General features: G+C 38.0%; 1 pseudogene across 1 annotated transcript; it reads right to left on the reverse strand.

The window, feature by feature from the left end:
- Positions 1–6,979: 6,979 nt before the first annotated feature.
- On the reverse strand, positions 6,980–7,889 carry LOC308528971 (annotated as a pseudogene). Its single transcript has one exon. The product of its transcript is annotated as an uncharacterized misc_RNA (transcript).
- Between the last annotated feature and the right edge of the window lie 5,090 nt (positions 7,890–12,979).

A 12,979-nucleotide genomic window follows, 5' to 3' on the forward strand; every position in this document is an offset into this window, starting at 1 on the left:
GCTGTGGCTGGTTATTGGAATTCTATACATGACCAAGGCTTGGCAAGGTTAGAGTTAAATATGATACAACTTCTGGGATGGAGTTAGTGACTGGGAAAGAAGCACCAATAGCAAAATGTACAATTGCTAGCTTTTTCTAAAAACTCATAATATGCACAGAACTTATTGTGTAATCAACTTGAATACCATTTAAGTGGCATTTTAAATTTTATAATCATGTCTAGCTATGTCTGGGTTTATTAGAACTGTGCTCTGTTAAGTCTCAGGAAACTTTGCTATGCTGGCCCAGATGAGGATGTCCGCAGTCCTGTCACGTTCTAATGTTTAACATGCCCTTTTTTAAGTGTAGGTTTTCCTAGTAACTTTAGAGAATTCAAATTGCAAAAGTGAAATAATTTAATGTAGCCTGATAATAATTTCATATTAGAGTCTCTGTCTAAATTAGATTTTTTTAAAATATATTTTATTGATTTTTTACAGAGAGGAGGGGAGAGAAATAGAGAGTTAGAAACATCAATGAGAGAGAAACATCGATCAGCTGCCTCCCGCACATCTCCCACTGGGGATGTGCACACAACCCAGGTACATGCCCTTGACCGGAATCGAACCCGGGACCCCCCAGTCCGCAGGCCGACGCTCTATCCACTGAGCCAAACCGGTTTCGGCTAAATTAGATTTTAATGATCCAAATTATTATTCATAATACTGATACTGACTAGAGGGATAGGGGTTATAGTGTTTGTTTTTTTTATAAAAGTGACGTATTAAATATTGATCATGAGCTCCTAGAACTCATGATGAAGGAATACTTACATATGTTAACATCTATATATTATTATTAGGTGTGAAACTTGTATAAGTACTAGAGGCCTGATGCAGGAAATTCGTATAAGGGGCTTGGCCTTCGCATCCCTGGCTTCGTCCGATCTTTCTGCTATCTGGACAATCGTTCTGCTGTTCCGTCTAATTAGCATATTAGCTCTTTATTATATAGGATATATATATATATATGTATATATATATACACACACACACACACACACACACATATATGTACATATATATATATATTTTCACACTAAGAAATACTCCTATAAATATTGTCTTCATTTATGTCTCTCCAATAACACAAGAGTTTTTATTTGCTTTGGTTTCAAATATATAGTCAAACTATGTTTAAAACATTTCAGTGAGTAACAAGTACAAACTAGTTTACAGACCTGAGTTTATTGTGCTATATTTATTATGTGCTCTACAAGCTATTTGATTTGATTTTGTTAGTTAAGTGCAGTAAAACCAAACAGTATGTCCACCAGAATCAATGGTAGTAAATGTGACAATTTTGAGAATAAGTTCATAGAAAAAAATGCATCATTTGCTGTCCATGAACATCTAGTGTTTTATTAAGCCAATTATATGCCTACTACACTCTAAATTATGAGAAAGAGTGAAGCAGTGTTCAGACTCTTGCAGAGTCCCAAAATCAGAGCCTCTAATAGAAAACAGAACTGGGCAGGTAGTAACGATACCAGAGATGGGACACCCGTGTGCTCCATGACAGCGCTGGTGATGGCTTTGGCCTGTGATCCATGTGCTTGTACAGGTGCTGCTTGCTCCAAGGGATGCTTTGTGTTTCCATGTTCTGTGGGGGAAATGCCTGTGTGGTTGTTAACTGCACACCCCCTCTTGCTTCCCCAAATGAAAATGAGTTTGAAGTCTGAGTGGAGTACTAACTGATGCATCTGGATTCCTTCTTTCATTCACACTCATTTCCTCAAGTGACCTTTGTGCTTCCTCTTTGTGGAGTTCCTTTGTTGGAAAAGGTCAGGGGGACAACGTTATTAAAATTCTTTAGATCTCTCTCTCTTCACCACCATAACCTATTGCTTTTTCAAGGCTATGTTTCTTTTGAGTTTCAGGATAAAGGCCTTTTACGTTTAAAGCTGTTTTTTTGGATCCTTGTTTTTTGTGTAATTACACTAAACTTCTTTCAGAGTTTAGGCCTATGCTGATTGCTGCTCTTTATGCCGGCTAAGTAGTCAGCACTGATTAAATTGCATTGTGGGTCTGAGGTATTTTTTTTTATTCCATCTGGTATTAAATTGAGATACTGTACAAAGAGAAGCAAATACTGATGTGAAATGAATTGAAAACATACTGTAATTGACATTGGCTAAAACTTCTTAACAGTACCATGTTTATTTTTTATTTAACCTTTATATTTTTAGGCTTACACTTATTTTGATAATTCAAAAGTTAGTTTTTGGAGAGGCAGTAAGATGTAGGGGTTGAGAGCATATAGGCCCTAGAATCAGACTATCTGGGATTCAAGCCAGGCTCTGTCACATGTTAGTTCTGTGACTGAACATGTTAGTTACTTAATGTTGCTAATCCTCAAGAAAACGGAGATAATAGTACTCTCCTTTTTATCCATTGTTGTTATTTTAAATGTTTACAGTATCCTTCACTTCCGTGGGATTCATAGGTCTGCAGATTAAATTCCAACACCAGCGCTGATTTGGAGCTTTGCTTGGGCCTCACAAGAACTCATATGAGAAATGTCAACCTTTAATGGTGAACAGCAGGCAGATATTAACGATAATGCCTGTCCAACAATTATATGGAGAGAGTGGATATTAATGTGTGATAATTATTGGCACTTAGGGTTTCTTAGTATTCACTCCTAGAAGTACTTTATGCACCTGCCATTTTTTTTATAACTTAGAAGGCATGTTTACAATGTGTTTTCTGCATATACCTGATTTCTAGTGTATTCTCCTTTTTCCTTTTTCCTTTCCTCATGTCAGTCTGAGGTTGTCCCACACTGGGAGGAAGCCGTACCTAACGCACTCCTTGGACCCGTTTTAACTATCATCTTCCCACGAGTAAATGAGTTCAAATGATGTTGTCACCACCCTCCTCGCTCTTTCTTTTGTTCTGTTGATCAGTTTGTCTGGTGGCAGGATAATGAGTACATGTTTCCCTTGCTGGACTCTGCTTTGGATGGCTTTTTAAGGTTAGTCTATGCCTTGTCTATGTCTGTGAGTCAGAGTCTCTTCTATATTGTTCTGCATCTACATTCATGGATTTCTCTGCTACGGGACACATTTGGTAAGTAAGTTTATGGCAAGGGCCAGCAAACTTTCTGCAAAGGGCCAGATAGTAAATTTTTAGGCTTTGTGGGCCGTAGGATTTTTGTCACAATGATCCAGCCAAAGACAGTGCACATAGATAAAACATAAATTGATGAGTGTGCCTTGTTTCAATAGAGTTTTATTGTGGACACTGAAATTTGCATTTTAAATAATTTTTGTGAGTCATAAAATAGTCTTCTTTTTTATTTTTCTCCACATTTTAAAAAAAAAGTGAACCCATTTTTGGCTTACTTGGCTAAACAAAGCCAGGCAGATTTTGTGCATGCATTGTCATATGGGCTCCCCTGGACTGGTATCTCATCATTATGACAAGTACGGTAGTAGAAAGGTATCCATAAATAGTACATATTTTTACTATGACCATTTGCTCCTTTAAAGTGCTTTACTTTATAAATAGGTAGTAAAAGTATAAGACATGGTGTCCTGGTTATTTATTGTTGTGTAAAATATTCTTAAACAAAATTGCTTTAAACATTTTTTTTTTTTTGAATCTCTCATGGTTCTCTTAGTAGACCTGGTTCTGCTCTCTTGGAATTTCTTCTGCAGACAGTGGCTGGGCCTGGGCTGGAGTCACCGAAGGCTCAACTGCACTGTGTTGCCAGGATGACTGGCTCAGGCGGCTGACTATTGATGTTGATGCTGGCTTACAGCCTAGAGCTCATTCTACTCATGGCCTTTCATGAGGTCTGGCTTCTCAGAGTAGCAACAAGGAGTGACCAAAAAGCACATGTTCCAAGAGACCCAGGGGGAAGTTGCCAGCCTTTTCATGACCTGTCCTAAGACGTTTCACAGTATCAGTTCCACCATATTCTATGGATCAAGAGCAAGTGTTAGGGCCAACCCCAATAGAAGGGCCATACCAGGGCATGAACACCGAAAGCTGTTGATCTTTGGAGAAGGGCTATCTTTAAAGACTAGATCCCACAGGTGGGATTATTCATCACTAAATTCAAAATAGTGTTTACCTTTGGAGAAGGTATGGAGTGGTGGACAGAGGGAGAAATGTAATTGAGGAAACGTTATATTTTCAATACTTTATATTTTAAGGTGGTAGATACATACCTATTGGTTTTATTATTTCTTATACTTTTTGGTGTTTTTGAAATATTTTGTAATACAGTTACAGTATATATTTTAAAAAATGTCCAGCAAAAATAAAGTTGCTATCTGGAGGTAGAAACCAAAACCTTTGATTAGTTTAAGAATATTTTAAAAATTTAAAAATTTATTATAATACAGTTTATATTTAATATTATTTTGTGTTATTTTCAGGTTTGATTAGTTGTTTTTGTTGTTGTTAATCCTCATCCGATGATATTTTTTTCCATTGATTTTTAGAGAGAGTGGAAGGGATGGGGGTGAGGGAAGAGAGAGAGAAACATCAATGTGAGAGAGACATATCGACAGGTTGCCTTCCACATATGCCCCAACCAGAGCTGGGATCAAACCTGCAACCCAGGTATGTGCCCTTGACCTGGAATTGAACCCGTGACCCTTCTATGTACAGGCTGACATTCTAACCACTGAGCAACACTGGCCAGGGCTGATTATTATTATTTTTTAAAATATCTTTTATTGATTTCAGAGAGGAAGGGAAAGGGAGAGAGATAAAGAAACATCAGTGATGAGAGAGAATCATTAATCAGCTGCCTTCTGCACACCCCACACATGTGCCCTAACCGGGAATCGAACCTTGACCTCCTGGTTCATAGGTTGGTGCTCAACTGAGCCATGCCTGCTGGGCAAATATAGTAATATTTTAAAATTGTTTTCTTTGTTTGTTTTAAGAATTCTAAAAATATCCACACATTGTGATTGGTTGATGTGTCTCTTGACCTTTAATTTATTGATTTCTCCTCTTTTCTTTTTTCTTTTTCAATTATTTGTTAAGGAAGCCAAGTCCTTTACTGATTGCATCCCTGTGATATCTTTGAATGTGTTCTTTTATTTCCAGTAAACTGGTGGTTGGATTTAGAAGCTCTATCGGATTCAGATTTTTTTTTAATTTTTTTTTTTTTTTGGTAGAACTTAATAGGTTGTGTTATGTTCTTCTGTGTGCAGGCAAACTAATGAATGCTTGGTTGTCTCCTTATTGAGGAAAAATGCATAGGTCCACTAATGTTTAGGAAGTGCAAAATAGTATTCTGGTTCTAGAATTCATTCTTCTGTTCTAAATCTATAATTTATTTTCTTTTATTAGCAGAAATACTCCTCTACAGAAAAAAATCCTTCCATCTACTATTTGCTTTTCATTTGATACAGTTCATAGAGGAAGTTTTCAAAATAACAAGTTAGTTTACTTATCTCCTTCTATCTAACATCTGTGTCTCTTTTTTTTAATTTCATGAAGAATTAATTTCGTAACACCTCGAAATGATTGGACTAGAATACCAAATAATTACTCTTTGGGTTTATCTCACAGTACAGTCATTCACCACTTAAGGAAGGAGATACATTCTGAGAAATGCATCCTTAGGTTATTTTGTCCTTGTCCAAACATCATGTGCACTTACACGAGCCTAGATAAGTATCGCTTACTGCACACCTAGGCCAGCGATTTTCAACTGCAAGAATTTTTAAAACATGCAGTACCTGACTAGTCAGTGGCATTGACCTCTTTCCCTTAGATTGTCAAATAAAAAAATGACAACAGCCAACACAACAATAGCTGTCCAGTGTGAAAGAATAAAAATTATACCTATTTCTTTTATGTCAGATTGGGGAAAAAATAATATACTTTTTGGTGTGCTTCACAATTTCAGTAATTAGCTTATGTGTGCCACGAGACGGAAAGGTTGGAAATCGCTGACCGAGGCTACATAGGATAGCCTATTGCTTGTAGGCTACAGGCCTGTACAGCAGCATGTAACTGTACAAACCAATACAAGATTAAATCAGACACGAGAGAGAAAGATGCAATCAAGCCACACTGGAAACAGGAGATGTAAGAAGCTGCTGATGGCATAGCATTACAAAGTGTTTTACAGCAAACTTTTTTTCTTTAAGTAGGAAAGTACACTCTAAAACAATGATAAAAAGTAGAGTATAGTAAATATATAAACCAGTAACATGGTTGTTTATTATCACTATCAAGTATTACATAATGCACATAATTGTATGTGCTGCGCTTTTATAGGCCTGGCAAATGCAGACGGTTTGTTTACAGTAGCATAACCACAAACACGTGAGTAATGCGTTGTGCTCTGATGTTATGTTATGACGGCTATGAAGTCACTGGATGATAGGAATTTTTCAGCTCCATTATAATCTTCTGGGACCACCATGGTATCTGCTGTGGACTGAAATGTTGTTTTGCAGCCCATGACTGTATACACTCAACAGCCTCAAAATAGCAGTACCAGTATTGCAGTCAACCACATGATTACTGTAAAATGTGTCCCCCCTTCCCCATTTTTTTTTTTTTTTGTCTTGGTGCATATCTCACTCTGGATATACAAATTATTTCTTTTAAAATCATGTGGCATATCTTTATAGCGGCCACACATATAAGTTTATTTGCTTCATTTTATTCTTTTTTTTTTTTTTGATTGCTTGGTATTGTTTTCCTATTTTTTATTTTTCATTATTTTTATGATGAAAGTAATATGAACAAAAACATTACCCACAGATAACCACTATTAATCTTTTAGTAGACTCAGCTTTCAGAGTTTTTTTCTTCCTGTACATAGATCATTAGGTAAATATCTTTGCAGTTTTACAAAAATGGACTGATGCCATATATATGGTTCTGCAAACTTTTCTTTTTAATTTTACAATGCATCATCAACATTATTCCATGCAATGGACAAAAATCTGCTACTGAAACATAGAGGGCTGCAGCTGGATAACAGAGTGACAACTAAAGCAAAACATTAGCATAAGGTTAAAGCCCTGGGCCTGGCAAGTGCCTGCCATGGGCACTACACAAAAGGAATGTCTTCAAAGCCCCTTTGTGGTGCCCTACAGCCACCCCTGAGTTCCCTAGGGCCTCTGGGGTGGAATGGGTCCTGTAAACTTTTTTGCATCCACATACCCCCCCCCCCCCCAATTTCTGTCTGGTTTTCTTCACCTCATCCTCTACCCTGGCCATCTCATCAAATTCTCTTCTCATCTCCTCATTGCTCAAATGCATATCGTGTATGGCCTCTTGGTATTCCTTGAGGCACTGAGCCAGCCCCTTGTTGGTTTTTCTTTTGGCTTTTCTAGGTACATCATCCCCAGCTGGGCGCTTTCCTGCAGCCCTTGGTTCCATGGCTGGTTTTCCTTCTTCTTTTGGCTTTCCCTCACTCTCTGGTTTTCCTTCTTCTTTTGATTTTCCCTGGCTCTCTGACTTTCCCTCTATCACTGGCTTTCCCTCCTTCTCTGGCTTCTCCTTATCCTCAAGTATTTCCTCATTTTCTGTCTCTCCCCTGTTTTCTATCTTTCCTTCATTTTCTGACTTTTCCTTGTCTTCCAAAGTATGAGCCACTTCTGGCGTTGCAGCATTCTGAGGCTGTTCATTTTCCATCTTTCCTTGATTCTCAGGCATGCCTTCATTTACACTGCAGAGTTTTTCCATGTTGGGATGTCCCCTCCTTTTCCTGTCCTGCGGGAATTCTGGATAGGTTCCTTCCTTTTCTAGCCTAGCCGAGTGCTGAGAACAACAGACACGCAGACCTGAAAGAACCTGGAGCAACAATTAGGAGTTCGCAAGCAGCTCGGGTCGGACCGCAGCGAAGGAAGGCGGGCACCCGGACTGGTCTTCATTTTATTCTTGACTTTTAGGAATTCTTGCTTTAAAATTTAATTGAATTTGATAATTATGTAAATTATTTGTCTTCCTTCCCCCTATTCCTTTTTGTTTTTTTTTTTCCTTTAAGGAACCATTTTAAAGTTTATGGTTTAACCTTTTGATTATTTTTAATAAGCCATTTTTGGTAAATATTCACATACACATTTCCATCCCTTTTACTAGAAAAATGATAGCACACTATACACACTTCCCCCATCTTACTTTTTTTTGTACTTAACAAGGCGTCTCTGACATTACTTCAGAACTGTGGAGAACTCCGTTCTGTTAATGTACCATAATTTTAGTTAGTTTGTCATCCCTTGACGGACATTTGAATTATTTTCAGTTTTTTTTGCTATTTTATATAATCCTGTCATGAATTGCCTTGTTTTTTTTCTTTTTTTTTTTTGTCAATATATGTCTTTCCATGCTTTTGCTGGTGTATCTTTGAGATAAATGTCTTAAATGAAATTGATGGGTCAAAGTGTAAATGCATACGTAATTTTGTTGAATAGTAACAAATTCCCTTTCATAGAGGCTGTACTATTTAGCATTAGCACCAGTGTATCGCAGCCTCACAACAAAGTATGTCATTAAACATTATTTTTACCAGTTAAGTGGGTAGAAAGTCACAAATTGGCATAGTTTTGATTTTTACTTCTCATATAAGGAATATTGAGCTTTTAAAATTTGATTAAGAGTTATTTTCCCTTATTTTTCAGTCAATTGTTTATTTCACAAGCCGATTTTCTGTATTATTATTGTTCCTTTTTTCTTTATTTTAAAGAAATGCTTTATATGTAACTGATATACCCTTAGTGATAAAAATTGTAAATATTTTCCCCATTTTGTCTTTTTACTTATCTTGTGATTTCTCTTGCCAATTTGGGCTATTTTTATTTCTTCCCTCTTTAGTAATTAAGTTTATCTGTCTTATTGCTTTGAGGGTGTGAGTCCATAATTAGATAAGTTTTCTCCATTTTTTGGTTATAGAGAAACTGACTCAGGTTTTCCTCTAGTATTTATATGGTTTCATATTTTTACCTGTAAGTTTCTGATCCATTTGGAATTTATCTTAGTATATGGTCTTAGGAATGGATCCAATTACATATTTTTTTCTATTTAGTTATTAAAATATCACCCCTCAATGTGAGCTTGTCTTTAGTAAATATTACATTTGCATTTGTCAATGAAAGTAGTTCTTGACTTTATATTTTGCTTGATTTGTCTACTTATTCATGTGTCAATATCTGGACTTTTTAAATATTAGAGACTTTATAATATTTTTTAATATCTGGTACAGCTAGCTACCCCAAACCATCTTCTGTTGGATCTTGCTTCGTATGTTTGGTTTTTCAAATGGAAATCATAATTGACTCCAGGGGGCAAATGGTATTTTTATTGAGCTTGTTTTAAATTACTAATTAACTTAAAGCTGGCATCTTTGAAATGTTGAGTCTTACTAACCATGTTGAGTCTTCCATTTCCAACTCAAGTCTACTTTTGTGATTTTCAAGTGTGTTCTATGCTACTTTTTAATTTAAGTTTTGGACATTTAAATTATGTGAAGACTTTAATTTATAAGACATCTCATGAAACTTACTATATTAAGCAGAAAAATTGAGAATTATTACTTTAATAAGTTGTATTTTCTGTGTTGGAATTATGTTTGTCATTAATATGATTTACAGTAGATATTTTATATTTGTATTTAGATTCTTTATTTCAACTAACTTTTTAAAAAATTAAATCTTTATTGTTGAAAGTATTACATATGTCCCCTTTCCCCCCTCATTGACTCCTTCTTGCCTGCCCGCATCCCTCGCCCCAGGCCTTTACCACCCTATTGTCTGTGTCCATGGGTTATGCATATATGCACACAAGTTCTTTGGTTGATCTCTTCCCACCCACCCACGCAGTTAACTTCTAGTGCACCTATCTTTAGGAAGCAAAAAGCACTATACCCTGGTCCAGTAAAATAAGAACAATAACAACAAAAAATCAAAACAACAAAGGCTACCTGTGAGAAGGAGTGGGCATGGGGAAGAGAGGGAACTGTATAGAAACCTAGGCTGTGATGTGGGTGGTGTCCACACTTAAGTACAATATTTATACTTAAAACTTGTAGTCTTTGTAGCCCTTCAAAGAATTTTTAAAAACTATTTGCCTCTTTGTACATTTTCTAATTGACAGCTAACATTTAAACTGTTGTAAATAGTGTGATTTCTTGTATATGGTAAATATTGTCACTTAAAAATGATACGTTATTCTTTTAAATGTAGCCAATGAAATTGAAACACCATTGCAATTTTAAGACATCTGGTCATCCATTAAAATATAAACAAAAAATATAAAGAAGATCTTTAATAGCCAAACTTTACATTATTCCTTTTTTCTCTTTGAATATGTATTTCCTTCCCCTTCCTGCACAGAATTACATGGTAGTGAATTTACATTTTTATGCTAAATTGTTTATTTTATCAATCACTACATCATATTTCCTGGCAATAAAAATGTATATACACTTAAAATAATAATTTAAAAATTTTCTGTGTCCATAAGACTTTATGTAGGTGTTAAGAAATTTTCTACTGGATTAAGTTACTATTATAAATAGTAGCAGAATAAAATTTATTTAAGGAGTACAAATGTATTAAAATACTTGAGAATCATTATGTTTTCTAAAAAGCACAATTTATTAGAAATTCATTTCTTAATGAGCTAGATGAGACTTTATGTCTTATTGTTTGAATATTACCAGAATAAAACAGGGTTCAGCAATAATTTTATTTCTATTTTTGTTTTTATAGCTGCAATCTTGAAAAACCTGGTTCACATGAATAATAAATGGTAATAAAAGGAGTGTTATTATAACAGTGTCATCCAGTTCTTTTACCTGCTTCTATATCACATGCCAAGCTCACATAGCAACCTAATATCAGCAATTACTTTTAAGGCTCAGCTGGCAACTGGTTATGCCCTTCTCTGGTTTTGTTCAAAGCAGAGGATTGGGAAACACCTGCATTGCCAAAAAATGTGTTAGTCAGACAGTAGGGTCACTTTCTCAAATTGACTGCAGTAAAATTCCAACTGCCCTTGTATTTGAACCCCAGTGATGGTATATGCTGGGGCCATGTGGGTTCAGATTTGGAAAAAGGTTTGCCTTTTTTTTTTTTGTAAACTGAGAGGAGAGGGGGTGCTATGAAGAGAGAAAAGGAAGAAGAAGAGGAGGAGAACTAGAGAACTGGTGCTGTCACATATATTTAGGCAGATCAGATCAACTGTAAGAGGGTCAAAATGGAAATCAAGAATCTGGTTATATATATATTAGAGGATTAGAGGCCTGGTGCACGAAATTGTGCACGGGTGTGGTCCCTGGGCCTGGCTGGCGATTGAAATGCGAGCATCTGGCGTGGAAGGGCAGGTCCCAGCTGACCTCTGGGCCATGGGCAGCACCTGTGCCCTCGGGCCCCTGAGCGCCCCCGCCCCCCCGAGTCATGGCTCCTGAGTCCCCATGCAGAGATGTGGTGAGTGTGGCTGGACACCGCGGGCTGGGGCACAGCCTGGGCCTCTGGGCTGCCCAGATGCGCCTTACGGGAGCCAGGAGGGCAGCGTGCTCTCTCCCAGTGGGCCTTGCATGAATCCACGGGGAGCCCGACCACCCCTGCGGTCCCTGCGGCTGCAGCCTGGATCACCTGGAAGAGACTGTGTGGGTGCGGGGTGGGGCTTCCCCTGTGTGGAGTCCTGTTGTCTTGGGGGGGGGGGTGGTAGCATGGGGAGTGAAAGTGAGCTCAGTGGACACTCCACATTCTCACCGCACCTCTGATCCTGTCACCCCTGCCCCCAGGTAGCCAGCGAGAGGTCCCAGCCCCCCGCCCGGGCGCCATGGGGGGTTGGTCGCCGTCACCCATCCCCAGTTCCCTGTCCCAGCCCATGGCCCAGCCCTGATCACACGATCAGGGCCTGCTGGCCGCTGGTCGCTGTATGTGGGGCGATCAATGGGGCAATCAGGCCCCCTCTCACACTCACCTTGACCTGGCGCCACCTGCTCACCTGCTCCACCATCCGCCGCAGTCCCTCTCTCATTGGGGCCCATCGGGGCCGGCAGTGCCTACACTGCCGCCTGCTGCCAGCGTCGTGTTGCCGAGGCCCGTCATGTCCCACGCCACCCCCCTGGTGGTCAGCGCACATCATAGTGAGCGGTCGAATTCCCGGTTGAATGACTGCCCCAGGGAACCATTTGCATATTAGGCTTTTATTATATAGCATAAATATCCTTGTTCCCCTTCGTTATCCTGAACCTCGTGGAAGGCACATAGCCCCAGCTTGAAGACCCCCATTCTAGGTATCCCAGGGGAGAAGGGCCAGTACCTTGGACTATATTGGTTTCATCTAATAATAGGAAGCACAACAGCTAGATGTCAGCAGAGGCAGTGCTGCCATGCCCAGGCCAACTTATGCCAGAACTGCTTATATAGGGGCAATGTCCAGTGTATTGATGTTGTCTTCACCAGATGTTTTTCACAAGGTAATATGTGCTCAGGCAAAACAAAACAAAAACCCTTAACATTAACAGACACTGCACCCAAGAAGATATACAGATGGCTATTGAAGTTTTTCCCCCAGCTTCATTGAAGTATAGTTGAAAAATAAAAATTTTATATATTTAAGGTGTATGACATCATTTGATGGGTATGCACATCTTTAACTGCACAAGACATTGCCAGATTGCTTTCCAAAGTATTAGTACTAAATAAGAGTGTAGTCCCTGCCCCCAATCACCCAAGTATATGTATACAGATGACATTTCTCCATGTATTTTCAATTCTTAAAATTGTGAGGTTTTAAAATTTTTGTCAATTTTTGGTTAATGAAATGAATCTCATTGTGGTTTTAATTTGTTACATTACCCTGATTTCAGGTGAGGTTGAAATATTTTTCTATGTTTATTGGCCCTTTTGGTTTCCTCTTTTATAAATTGCCTAATTATATTCTTGACTTTTTTTTTATTATAAGGTTCTTTGTGTTTTTTTTCCATTGATTTCTTGGCCAT

This window comes from Myotis nattereri (genome assembly GCF_964212035.1).
Source record: "Myotis nattereri genome assembly, chromosome: 13".
NCBI lineage: Eukaryota > Metazoa > Chordata > Mammalia > Chiroptera > Vespertilionidae > Myotis > Myotis nattereri.